Source organism: Chaetura pelagica, unplaced genomic scaffold (assembly GCF_000747805.2).
Source record: "Chaetura pelagica isolate M959 unplaced genomic scaffold, ChaPel_1.0 scaffold222, whole genome shotgun sequence".
Taxonomy (NCBI): Eukaryota; Metazoa; Chordata; class Aves; order Apodiformes; family Apodidae; genus Chaetura; species Chaetura pelagica.
In genome coordinates, this window is record NW_009952711.1 from 3,131,722 (window position 1) to 3,142,230 (window position 10,509).

A 10,509-nucleotide genomic window follows, 5' to 3' on the forward strand; every position below is an offset into this window, starting at 1 on the left:
AAAAGCTAGACAAGCTACAACAGGCTCATATGTCCAGTCAGGAAGCAAAATCATATAGGTCATTAAACCATTTGAGTTGACAATTCATAATCAATACTGAGGATTCTTTTAGAGCAATCCACAATGCTTTCTTGTTGTTGGGTTTGTTTGGTTTTTTTTAAAATCATATTAACATTTTTTAAATAAAATCAGCTGTTAGATAATCCATGTTTTTGTGTTTAGTCAGAACTGGATTGGGATCTGGCTGAAGTTCTTGATGGAAAAGCTGTTGTGATCTCAACATGAGATACTGACATGCTTATAACAATCTTGGAGAGGGTCAAGGCTGGAAGAAAGGAGGAAATTGTTTCTCCATAATACTGCTACAGAGTAGGATTCCAGGGTCAGTGTGTGTAGTGGGAATGAAATGAATGCAGAGCAGTACTTAAGAGTGTCTCTTTTGGAGTAAAATGTGTTCTGGTCTTCTCTCCATTCTCACAGGCACATGATACTGCAGAGCTTCAGAATCAGAAGTCAACTCAGCTGGACAGCTGCCTCCTGCCTTCCTAAAGAGGTAAGCATATTAGAAATAGGGGCCTACCTACCTCAGTGCTGTAAGTAGCTAAAAACATCCCCTCCACCCCCCATATTAGCATCTGTCGTTTAGTTGCTTTGAAATGCTGAGCATAAGGGCCTTGCAAAGAAAACAAGAATGTAATTTGCTTTCTGGTTGACAACAATTAAGTGTAACCAACCAAAGGAACCAACTAAAAATATTAACAAGCTAAGAGCATGCCTATTGCCTGTAGCAACATCCAGCCTGATGGATGATGCAGTGTTGCTCACTCAATGGATCTTCAACTGCGCTTCTTAAAGCTTGGAAGCTAAATAAGTTCCTAAAACCATCCATATCGTTGCCATGTCTGACTGCCACAGCAGTTTATCTGTCCCTGCAGAAGCTCAGTTTTGGGCTTAGTTCTTTGCTTTTATTTTTCTGAGCAGTTCATTCTGTAATAACATAGTGTGACCCATTGTGAGACTTAAATGGAAGATACTTATGCTAATAACCTTGGTAAGGACAGTGAACTGAACAGCACATCTGCTAAATAAGTGGTGTTTAGATGACTATCAGCTGTTGCAAATTGCCATTTACTTACTGGCTTCTCTATCCTTTTTCTAGGGAGAAAGTGGTTTACTAGTGTAGATGCCTGCCTCATTTGCTTCACCAACATGAGATAGGGCATGCTGGAGAGAAGGGAGATTTTTGCAAGTAGAGCCTACCATGGTGAGTTGGATTTTGTCCCTGCTTCTTCAATGGAATTTCTCAGTGATGCTAAGTACATCACTTAAACAAAAATTTTCACACAAATATTTCTCCTCTGGAATTACATGTAATTGGCAGCAGTGTTTGATCGAGACATTCTTCTCTACTGCATTTTCCTCCTCTGCCATATTAGGTCCAAAGAACTGCTTGAGGGGACCTTCAATAAATTAAAGGAGCAAACTAAATGGAGCTGAAAATAATTGCTTTCTACTGTGTACACAAGAAAGTATGAGAAACTGTGGTCTACATTCTTGATTTGTCACCACAGGGTTTGTCTCAAACATTATGCTGAAAATAAAGTACATGGGAACTGGATTTTTAATTTTGAGTTCGTAATGCCCTCTAAAATTGTAATAAAGTGCAGGGACTAGGAAGTAATAATGCTTTTTAAACTAATCTGTCTTTCTTGGCTCCACTGCCAAAATTGTATATTAATTGCATACCTTACAGGCACGTTTTTTACTAAGCTCATTAAAGTTTCATGTATGTACTGAACAGATGAGCACAGAAGGAAAGAAAAAAATAAAAATCCTGAACCTCCCTTCAAGAGGTTCAAAAGGTTACAGTAAGTCAAATTCCTGGGGCCACATTTTTGTTGTCATGTTCAACTGAACGTTCAAAAAAACTGCTGATTAAGTGAAGTCAGTCAGTTCTGCAAAATGCTTAAAAGCAGGGATCTTGAATGAAAATACCAGATTGAGGATACAGTTAAAGACTCTGTTATAAAGCTTACACACAAGAGAACTGAATGAACATTCTGTAGTTTTGCATTTTCTAAATTTGACCTGCAGGGAATTATCGTCAGACTTCTCTTCTAGCACCTTTGGCTGCACATGCCATTGGGGGAACTGTGGCCTGGAGGCCATGCAGTGTTCAAATTTTAAATCTAATTGGTTTTTTTGCTAGAATGAACAATATACTATAATAGCCTCATATAAATAGAGAAGACTTTAGTGCGTAGCTGTGAATTTGGAAACTCTAACTTTTTGTGTGTGATGTGTGTTGTTAAATTTGACATGCATGAAGTGTTCTATAACATTTTTCATACAGAGCAGCAGTAATGCTGTTGTGAGATTCCCTTGCTGCCCCCACCCAGATGTTGGAGCCTGGGTCTTTTTCTTTTTCACTGTTCTGAATCCTGATAGTTTTGTGATCAGAAAGTGAACGTTCAATGCTTAAGGATGTCAGGATAACAAAATACCTAGTAAAGATCCATTTTCCCTTACTGTAAATGTCTGTTTCCTGTTAACTGTGATGATGAAGGAGTGCAAACACAACTTGTAACACTCCATAACACTGTAGCATAGACATATGTCTGCCTTGTTGTCTTAATTCAATCAATTTAATTTGTTTCTAAATTTGAAGCTTGACTTTGGGTTTGAAACTAATTGTAAAGAATTTGTTCAACATCAGTGGAGACTAAGGAAGCCTATAGTTTGCTATAGGTTCATTGCCTTCGTTTCCACCTCTCAGGACAATAATTCTCTCTTTCATGGCTTCCCTTTTTTGCCTTAGTTTTTTCTGGTTTTCCTGGACTCCCACTTCTGTGTTACCTTAGTTCTCACGCGTGACTTCTCAGTTACTTGTAGGGATGCACCAGATCAAGCTTCTGGACAGAGGTTTCCCACACATTGCACACAGAGACAGGCCTGAGCACTTGTACATTTATAAATATGACAGTCTGGGGTTAATTAAGAATTAATTTAAACAAAACCAATGGAGTATCTTCTTTTATTGTTGTTGTAAATTCAAGGAATGATTCCTGTAACCGTAAGGGAAATTCTTCTTAACTTTTATCAGTGTGAAATTTAATAGTTTTATCATGATCAGCTTTCATGAAACACAGCTTTTTCTGTAGTAGTCTTATCTTCTAAGGTGATTAACTACTTATGACCTACTAATTGTATTGGGTCCATTGCAAAACCAAACCTATTCAGTATTTGCAAGGTGTATCAACTTCACAAAAGGTGTTCATATAAATGATTTGACTTATTTTTAACTATGTATTCCTTGAGCTGGAGCAGTGGGGCAAGCTTATTTAATATTAAGTGGACTCAAGCATGCTTCCTGCACTAGTGTAAGCACCTAAATCAGATGAAGGTTGTGAAATACATGAGGTGATTTAGAACCAGTTTGAGTCAGGTCTGGAGTTTAAGATGGAGAAATAATTTTAAACATATCTAAATGTTCTACTCATAAACTGGTTAGTTGTGATGAGTATCTAGAAAGCTGCTGGGAATATTATGAGAATCACATGCTGTTCAGAAAACAAGGAAGCACCTTGTTGAGCAGAAGGGGAGAGCCAAATCTACAAAAAAGTGTGTAGTTCAATTTTTGTTAAAATCTATCATCATAGAAGGCAAGTGTTAAAAAGTCACTCAGAGGAATAGTTCCTTTTACCCTGGTATCTCTGGCCAGCTGGTCATCAGGGCAGTCTTCAGAGCCTCCCTCAGGAGTTGCAGATTTTTTAATTAGTGCATTGTGTTGTTAGATATAGATTGTTAATAGAAAGTGCAAGTATGAGGAGGGGAGGTTTTCAGCTTGCTCCTGTGTCAGCAGTAGGATTTGGACGATCAGAACCTAAATCTCTTTCTTATTAGGACTTAATTTCAAAATAGATGAGCTTACAGTTATGTTAGGTGTCTTGATTCACGCTGTACCTTATTGAGAGTTTTAAATATCTATTTATTCTGTATTAGTCAGCATTGAAACTTCAGCTCTCTAAATGTCAGGGAACTCAACAGTGTTTCTTATACTTAAATTCATGGCATCTCTTTTTTGATTTGCTTTACAGAAGAGCCTTTTCATTATTGAATAATAAAGACATGGACCTAGTCACTTGTAGTGATACAAAAAAAATAAATCTTGGCTTATTTCTATTTGTTTTCTTTATTATTATTATTCTGGATTATGTGAGCATGTAACAGGAGATAAATGGACCATGAGGAATGGATGAATGGGGGAGGCAGAGATCAAAAATACCAAGGCAGCTCTTCTTGCAAAACTTAGTGAACATAATGGCAGGTTCATGGGATTTCGAGTCAAAAGGAATCTGGGAGGAAAGAGGGAAGTGAAAGGGGGAAATTCAAACAGAAGAAATCTCTGTTAGACAACTTTAATTTATTTTTCTTTTGTCTCAAAATAATTATTTTTAATACTTTTGATGTTTCCCAGTCTGTTCCAAGTATAAGAAATTTGTGTAGGAAATATGGTAAATAGTCATAATTAATTGGAGCATTCACTACTGAGTGACAAATTTGACTGTCTTCTTGCAGGTGCCAGTTTTGAAATGGTGTATTTTTCTACTAATTTTTTCTGTGTGAGTTAGTGTACTTTTAAATCCTGAGCCATACCCTTGTTCTGCTCCTAGCATTACAGTCTTAAACAGAATAGTCAGGAGCAGAGTTCTGAGCTTTCATAAACATTGTACTGATAAACCTTTAAAATAGATTTTGAAAAGAAGATTACTGGGAAAATGTCACTAACTTGCAGGTAGTGCAGAGCTTAGGAAAAATCAGGAAAAAAAAAAGTGTAAAACAGGGATTTTGTTTGGATTAAAAAAATAAGACTGTCAATTCCAGACGTTGGAAAATAAAGCCTGCACAGGTCTTTGCTAATGTATTTATCAGTTTATGCTATTGCAGTTTCAAGGGAAACTCTTAACTCAGTAAACCATGGGTAAAGTTACTAAATACAACATGGTATTTCTTAATTTGTTTGCAGTTTAGTCATCTTAACTGTCATCAAACATTGCAGAGGAATAGCATGAATTTGGATCAACATTTTAATTTTATTAAACATTTTTGGACAAAGGATGGGAATTCTTCATTATTTCATTATTTCGAAATATTTATATATCAATTATGAAATTAGTTCAGTGATTATTCTGAAGTAAAGGAAAATATTTAAGTAATTAAATAACAAACTACTTACACCACTGCAAGTATACTTCTCTTTCATAGAAAAGAGTACTGGAAATAAGTGTTTTCCTTTTGTCTCCTTGAAAGTGCTTTTGTTGTCCATTGATATATTTGCATTGCAAAGCAATGATAAATGCATTTGTGCTTAGCACAAGGTTGGGAGGCTTTGTTGTAATGTCAGAAGAGCAATGGCACAAAAGAACATTGTTTTATATAGAGAGAGTTCTGAAATGAGAGAGTGCTAGGTGCTAGCAACAGTATGTACATATAAAGGGAGTCCTTGTGAGCTAACCTGTTTATCCAAGAACAACCACCAATGCAAATTCTTGAAGTGATCTCAACTGTGAATTGCCTCTCAAAGATGTAAAAGGTCTCTTTGACCAATACTGCTTTCCTTTTTCCATCCTAATTATAACAGGTGAACAGACTGTGCATTCTGCTGTCAGAATCATCCTTTGGAGTATAGTCAGGTTTTTCTTCCACAATGTTTTATGAAATCAATATACAGTAATTCAGAAAGAGATGGGGTTCAACATCTGACTGTTGTGAGGTTTGTTGAACATACAGTGTTGATCTGGGGACTTGAAATTATTTTTATCAGTTCTTCTGTTTTATTTCCTGGTTGAGTTGTTATTATCCTATTATTATCTGATAAGAGTTTCAAGAGGAAATTATTTTCTTTAGTCCTTTCAGAGTTGGAGTGAGAAGATAAGTATAGACCTGGGTGATAGTTCTATGCTGAAAGCGTGTTCTTTCTGTCCACACAGGTTCTAAGTAGTAAGACTTTCATGCTATCTGGGAAAAGTTGACAAAAATGTTCCCTTACAAGCAAACCTTCATACCAAATATATGTAAACAGACTGGATTGTGTTTAGATGGAGTCAAGCAAAGAAACAAATTCACATTTTTTTCTGTACTACTTTCAAGCCTGAATTTTGTCTAGATCTTGGGGGTTTTTGTCTCCTCCTCTGCAACATTGTCACTTGAAAAATCCTTTTGAGTTTGAATAGTGCATTCAGCATCCTCAAGTCCCTGTCTTTCTACCTGGGTGTCAGAGTAATTGTATTTGTCCTTGCCAGGTCACCAGCACTGAACAGATTGCATTGCTCTGTTCTGCTGGGGCAAAGGCAATCCACACCAAGGGCTTCTTTAATCTTTCAAAAGTGATTATTTTATTTAGGGCAGTGACTCCAGCCAATTCCAGTCTCTTGCTAGTGATCAAAATAGTGGTCAAATAGAGATAAACAGTGAATACATAAGGCAAGTGCCTACCTTAGGTGAAAAAATTCTACAGGTGGTTCTCAGGAGTCGTACTGCTGTATATGGCTCACGTAGCTTACTTTCTCTAATTGTGGATTCAGGTGATACTGATTAGCACTCTAGATGTTATTAGCTGTCATATGTCTAAATCAGATCTCTCTGATTTCTGGTCTATGCATCTGAAGTATCTAATTCTGTTGTAAGATTTTGTTTTTCAAGGAATTTTCAAGTAGGAAATTAGAGTAGACTGGAGAACTTGCGGATATGAAGAGAAAGGAGGAAATGAAATTATCTGTTATTCCACTTTACATTTCCAATCTAAAAGTATTTTGTTGACAAAATTTATTTCTAAGTGTTCAGTAATTTTATGCAAAAATAGGTCCTTCTTGGTTATGTCTTTTACGATCTTTAGAGAACTTACTTCTCTGCATATTCCCTTATGCAGAACTTGGAAAAGAAAACCTTGGCATAGATGGCTAATACTTAGTCACAGGTGCTGTTGTGTCACTCTGGGCTCAACCTCTCCACAAAATTCTGATAACTTCTAGTTTGTTTTACACATCTGTACAGACATCTTGTGCAGGGCTGCTGATGGTGTCACCCAAAGCATAACAAACTACCACTTACCAGTTTTTAGGAAACTGCCTTCTTTGGGATGCAAGCAATATCCCCAATCTTTCCAGTAATGAGGAGGTGGTTATCAAAAGAAAATCCTCGCTTTTTCTTTTCTGATGCAGTTAATGTGACTTGTAGTCAGAGTGGTAAGACAGAAATGTTCTTCCATTATGTTTAACTTTTATCTTGGCTATTGCTGTGCTGGTGTTTTTATGGAAGTGTGTTGGCTTATTATAGACCAGTGGCATTTGCCTTTGTGAATAACTAGGACACGTTACCTGTCACTACAGGCAGCTTACTCTTGTATTCATCATTTGGCAGTTACTGTTAATTTTAGGTTAATTTAAGGCTATTTACCCTTTGATTGTAGTCTATTTGGATTTCAATATTGAATTTGTCGTAGGAATCCTCATTAAGATACAATTAATAAAGACTAACTGCTGTATTAGGATACTTGGGCTCCTCTGTGTAATGTGGGTGGAAGGAGAAGTGTGTTTTTAATTACAGGCAATGCTCCATCATTATGAGATTTAAATGCTAGTTGGGTTGGTTATTTTCATAACTATCTATTATGAGACAATTTTGTTACATAATAACAATAAATATATTTATTATATGAGGTACATATTGTCAGTGAGTGCACACAGAGCTTTGCTTTTTTAAAATGTAGAGAACAAATGTTCTGGTTTGTGCTCTTTACCTCTGGTATGTGCCTTTACAGGTTTCGTTACTTATTTTATGAATGTCAGTTAGATTAATTTGCTTAGTCCTCATGAAATCAAAATACTTTTACTAATTACCAGAAAAAGAGTAAAACATGTCTGAGCTCTATTCCATAGTGAGAAATGGGGATTCATCCTCTTTGTACAAGCTGTATAAATCATGTTTTTCACCACTGAAAGAAGACATGTCTGTAAGGCAGTAACTTCACACAGCTTTTCAGGCCAGTGTATCCAAACAAAAATTAATGTTATAGTCAGTTCTGCCCAAGGTAGGTTCTCATGGAATTCCAGGAAGCTTTTGTTTGTTGTGATAACTTTTTTGCACTGAAGTGGTGTTTTTCTAAGGTAGATAGTTCTAGACTTGCATGAAAATAATTAAATATTTAATTAAAAAAATAATATATGCTATCACTGGACATTCTAATAATCAGCATGTATTTTTGAGAAAAAAATACTGTTTCACTTTAGAGCAAAAGTCTTGTAATTCTAAAGAAATCATCTTAATCTAAGAAGGCCTTAATACAATCTAACAGGAAACAAGATAGAGCAATAGAATGATACAGTTTAAATATTTAATGCAGTATAAAGACTTTTAAAGTACTTAAACACTGCTTTCATATTTATTTAACATGAAGTCCATGAGAATTTCTATTAGATTGTTTTTACTGTTAATAATATGTACATATTAGTGTCTACAGACTAGGCTGGTAGACAAGTGTTTACATGACTAAAATGTTGTCTTGAAGTATTACTATTTTAGATCAGTTTCTAATGTATAATACATCTTTTAAATCAGGAAAGTTAGAAATAAATGTCATCTGTTCTAGATGCTGCATATAGGCTCCCTAATAAATGTTTAGCATTGCACAAGGAAACTATAGCCCAACCTATGTTCATTGAGATTCGTGTGCTTATGAGTAAATAGTATAGTTTTGAATTACCCTTCATACAAAGACAAAGAATTTGAGTAAATTCAGAGAAAAAGTATCCTTCCTTGATACCCCAGTTTTATTAATGTGTGTAAGGACAGAGGAGTTGGAGATGCGTGGAGAAATGGGTCCTGTTTGTATAGCCAGAAGAAGATGGAGCCAGTTGATCTGTTGATAAAGAAGACAGGGAATGTCTCACTTCCAAGTAAATAATCTCCATGTTTCTTCTTCAACTACCTCCATATATTTCAAGCATGAAAAGCTGACACAGTTTGTTTCATGTGGATGTTAAAAATCTTTGTAAACTTTATCCAGGCAGAATGAAATCCTTTTGAATAACTATAGTAAGTTTCAGTGTAAACTAGACCAGTGAGATGAAATGGCATTTGACATGCAATAGATTTCAAGACTGAAAAGAGTCAAGCAGACACTGTGGTTAAGTTAAAGACTTATTTCCTTGTGAGGTTTTGCTAAACTTGGAACTGAGTCAGCATCCTTTGCAAAATTTGTGCTGCATGTTGTTATGTTCCAGATATTGTTTCACTGGAGGCTATGAGGTTTGGCTGCTTCGTTTCTGTTCTTCAGTTATTTATTGTTGCTAAATCTTAAAAAGGAATTGTACGTTGATGGTGTAATAAATTAAGAAATGTCTTATTTCACTTATTAAACAGGCAAGGATTAAAAGGATGTTTTATTGAGACATCTTGGTTGAAATGTTGCATAAGTAATTGGATATTTTTTTGTGAGATATGTTTTACAAAGGAGTAACCTTTCCTCTTATGCAGAAATGAAGAAAGGTTTGCAGTCTTTTCAGTGATTGTTGTTAACAGAGATTTTAATATGTACAAAGAAATTTTTTTCTTGTTGATTCTGAAAGTGTCTGCTGAATTGCTTGATACTATGATGGAAGAAGACAATTTGTTAAATACACTTCTGATGTCTGTGAGAGATTATCAACCTAGAAATCATCGATGTTATACATGAGTAAATAGTAACTGCTGTGTAGTTTGAGTTACGTATATTAATGTTGCACATAACCAGATCCATTTCTATGTTAATTAAAACACAAGTACTGGTGGCATAAGCTTAGCTCAGATCCAAGTTTAAATGTTTGACTGACTGTTGGTAGTGACCTCCTTTTCCTGATACTACCACATTGATGATAGTGCTTGAAAAAACAAATTACTATCAACTAGGTAAAATTCAGCTTGTACCTTTTTACATTTTAAAGTGTTATGAACTCCCTATAGATGATTAGCTTTCTAGTGATTGCAGAGCCGAGCAATCAGTTAATTCTGTCTGAAAGGGAGAATATTGCTGGTTAATTGACTGGTTCAGCAAAGTGAAAAGCAAGAGGTTTTTCCAAAACGTGTAAATAAGAGAAAAGCTGACTCAGTTGAGCGAATATTGCACGTGTCCATTGACTGGCAGGTACACTGATTTAGTGGGAAGTGACTGACATGGACAATAATATAATGATTTTTCAAATAGGTTTCTGCAAAACTTAGGGAATTGAGCATAACCCTGGTTCTCTGCTTCTTGTGCTGTGGTTGGTCACTCCCTAAGCAATGTTTTGATCAGCGAGTTTTGTTGCATTTTGCAGGTGATGGAAGAACATGGTTTCAAACCAAATCTTTCTTTTTTTTCCTGTTATGTGTTCTATAGTCTTGCCTGATTGTTGAACATCTGTCTTACCAAACGCTACTGCTCTGTTTTTCTGGGACCAATTCCCCCACCAAATACTAGGTTTTCTCTTTCCC

At 35.7% G+C, this 10,509-nt stretch overlaps 1 protein-coding gene across 1 annotated transcript in view; it reads left to right on the forward strand.

Annotated features, from left to right (window-relative positions):
- Window positions 1-477: 477 nt before the first annotated feature.
- OTUD7A (OTU deubiquitinase 7A) overlaps window positions 478-10,509 on the forward strand; it is an 82,682-nt gene continuing 72,650 nt past the window's right edge. Inside the window, exons 1-2 of the mRNA XM_009994396.1 lie at window positions 478-553; window positions 1,160-1,264. The gene's annotated coding sequence lies outside the window, so the exon portion shown is untranslated. The remainder of the gene's footprint in view (window positions 554-1,159; window positions 1,265-10,509) is intronic.